This window comes from Amblyraja radiata, chromosome 17 (assembly GCF_010909765.2).
Source record: "Amblyraja radiata isolate CabotCenter1 chromosome 17, sAmbRad1.1.pri, whole genome shotgun sequence".
Classification (NCBI taxonomy): Eukaryota; Metazoa; Chordata; class Chondrichthyes; order Rajiformes; family Rajidae; genus Amblyraja; species Amblyraja radiata.
The window spans coordinates 45,636,674-45,640,319 of NC_045972.1; positions in this window are offsets into that span (position 1 = coordinate 45,636,674).

Consider the following 3,646-nt stretch of genomic DNA (forward strand, 5'->3'; position numbering starts at 1 on the left):
TGGATGCGAAAGTAGGATAATATAGAACTAGTGTTCAATGGTCAGTGTGAACTCAATGGGCCGAAGGGCCTGTTTCCATGCTGTATCTCTAAACTAAACTAATGTTGTACCAGAGGAAACCATCATAAACCCACGAGAATAATGAAATTACCATGAGGTTTCCCCACTTCTAAAGATCACCATTTTCATATCACTAACTATGTACATGCCTTTCCCCTTAACATGTGGCATGGTGGCACAGCGGTAGAGTTGCTGCCTTACAGCGCCAGAGACCCGGGTTCCATCCTGACTACGGGTGCTGTCTGTGCGGAGTTTGCACGCTCTCTCCGTGACCATGTGGGTTTTCTCGGAGATCCTCGGTTTCCTCCCACACTCCAAAGACGTGCGGGTTTGTAGGTTAATTTGCTTGGTATAAATGTAAATTGTCCCTAGTGTGTGTAGGGTAGTGTCAATGTGCGGGGATCGCTGGTCGGCGCAGACTCGGTGGGCCGAAGGGCCTGTTTCCGTGCTGTATCTCCAATACCAAAACTAAAACGTGCTTGTTTATACTTCAATAGAGAATAAAGTGTTGTAGTGAAGCAAGCAGCAAACCAAATGCTTAAATGTCTAATGTTATTGCAATCAATCACAACATTAAGCTGATAAAAGTTTTGCATCACCCGGTTGAACAAATTATCAACATTTATTCTCAAGGACCGCAATAACGTCATGAGGAGAGGAGTCTGCGATAAAATAATTGCCAATAAAACTGTGGAAAGTAACAGAGAGAAAGAGAAAAAAAAAACACAAAGTGCTGGAGGAACTCAGTGGAGGTCAGGCAGCGTCTGTGGGGGGAACGTTTTGGGTTGGGTTCCCTCTACAGTCCGAACCGAAACGTTGTCATTTCCCTCCGCAGATGCTGCCTGACCTGCTGACTTCCTCCAGTACTTTGGGGTTTTTTTTCTAGATTCCGGCACCTGCAGTTCCTTCTGTTTTAGTACAGAAAGTTTCAGTCTTGAAATGAAAATCAAAAAGGAAAGAAAAGTGAATTTTCCACCTATCGATTCTGCGACTTTTGTTTAAATTATTGAGATTTCGAAACTGAATGTTTGTGGCAAATTGTTATGTGCTATTTAAAACTCCTGCTCAGTAATGCCATACATACTGAGTCATAGAGTGATACAGAATGGAAGCAGGCCCTTCGGCCCAACTTGCCTATGCTGTCCAAGATGCCCCATCTACACCAGTCTCACTTGCCTGCATTTGCCCACATCCTTCTAAACCTTGCCTATCCATGTATCTGTTTTATAGTACCTGCCTCAACTACCTCCTCTGGCATCTCGTTCCATACACCTACCACCCTCTGTATGAAAAAGTTGCCCCTCAGATCCCCATTAAATCTTTGTGTTAGAAAGAACTGCAGATGCTGGTTTAAATCGAAGGTCGACACAAAATGCTGGAGTAACTCAGTGGGTGAGGCAGCATCTCTGGAGAGAAGGAATGGGCGACGTTTCTGAAGATGGGTCTCGACCCGAAACGTCGCCCATTCCGTTTCTCCTGAGATGCTGCCGCCTGTCCCGCTGAGTTACTCCAGCATTTGATGTTTATCTCCCATTAGATATTTCCCAATTCACCTTAAAGTCAAGCCCTCGCGTTCTTGAATCCCCTACTTTCGGTAAACAGATAGGGTGGATTCACCCAATCTATTCCTCTCATGATTTTGTACACCTCTATATGATCACTCCCTCATCCTCCTGCGCTCCAAGGAATAGAGTCCTAGCCTGCCCAACCTTTCCCTGTAGCTCAGGCGCGCAAACCCTGACAACATCCTCGAAAATCCTAGTAACATTCTCGTTGTACCCTTCTGACCAAGAATATCCCTTACTCCACTAACACTGTTGAGTGATGCTTTTTCATTGCAAAAAGTTAGAAAGTGCGCCTGTTAACTTTTGTTTAGTGCCCTTTCCACTCAAAAGCCTTCTCTGATGATAATGAAGGTTCATTTCGATAAGCGACCCACTGAAGTGATAGCTTTAGAACCTCAAAGCCCTGTCCCACGGTACGAGTTCATTCCAAGAGCTCTCCCGAGTTTAAAAAAAATCAAACTCCTGGTAAGCACGTAGAATGAACGTAGCAGGTGCGCCGGAGCTCGGGGACGTCTCTTAGCGCTAACGGCAGGTACTCGGGAAGACTCGCTAACGGCAGGTAAGCACGGGAAGACTCGTGAAGATTTTTCAACATGTTGAAAAATGTCCACGGGAGCCCCGAGTACTGACGAGCGGCCATTACCGTAAATCTCCGAGTTCGAATCAGGGCAAACTCGGGAGAGCTCTTGGGATGAACTCGTACCGTGGGACGGTGCTTTCAGCCTTCAAATCTGGCATCTCTCCAGGTATTTTGTGTAGTTCAGAGATAGGGCATGGGAACAGGCCCACAGAGTCCATGCCAACCAGCGATCGCCCGTTCACACTAGTTCTATGTTATCCCACTTTTGCATCTGCTCTCTACACACTAGAGGGCAATTTTCAGAGGACAATTAACCTACAAACCCGCACGTCTTTGGGATGTTGGGAGCGCCAGGAGAAACATTACACTTCGCACGTTCTCCCTGTGACCGCGCGGGTTTCCTCCGGGCGCTCCTGTCTCCTCCCACGTCACAAAGTCGTGCGCGTTTGTAGGTTTATTGGCTTGTGTGAATTGCATCTAGTCACCAACCTCATTGAAACTTACAGAGTAATGAACGGCAAAGATAGAGTGGATGTGGAGAGGATGTTTCCACTGGTGGGAGAGTCTAGGACTAGAGGTCACACTCAGAATTAAAGGGCGCTCTTTTAGAAAGGAGGTGAGGAGGAACTTCTTTGGTCAGAGGGTAGTTAATTTGTGGAACACATTGCCACAGAGGGCTGTCAGTCGATATTATTATATCAGAGATAGACAAATTCTTGATTAGAACGGGTATCGAGGGCAACGAGGTGAAGGCAGGAAAATGGGATTAGGAGGCAGAGATCAGCCACGATTGAATGGCAGAGTGGACTCGAGGGGCCGAATGGCCTAATTCTACTCCTATAACATGTGACTGAAAATTGAGTGAGAAACAATGGCAAATATGGAAATAAGTGGGACTGATGGAGCAACTAAATGTTAATAAGCAAAAACAGGGCAGCACCTCTGATCATGATGGAGGAGTAGACTCGATGGGCCGAATGGCCTAATTCTACTCCTATGAACTTGGCTGTAGGGAGTGAATGAGAAAGTGGGTAACATAGACCCAGTGTGGACGGGGGATCGCTGATCATGAGTTCATTAGTGATAGGAGTAGAATAAGGCCATTCGGCCCATCGAGTCTACTCCGCCATTCAATCATGGCTGATCTATCTCTCCCTCCAAACCCCATTCTCCTGCCTTCTCCCCTGACACCCGCACTAACCAAGAATCTATCTATCTCTGCCTTAAAAATATCCATTGACTTGGCCTCCACAGCCGTCTGTGGCAATGAATTCCACAGATTCACCACCCTCTGGCTAAAGACATTCCTCCTCATCTCCTTCCGAAAAGAACGTCCTTTAATTCTGAGGCTGTGACCTCTAGTCCTAGACTCTGCCACTGGTGGAAACATCCTGGTCGGCATGGACTCAGTGGGTCAAAGGGCCTGTCTCCATGCTGTATC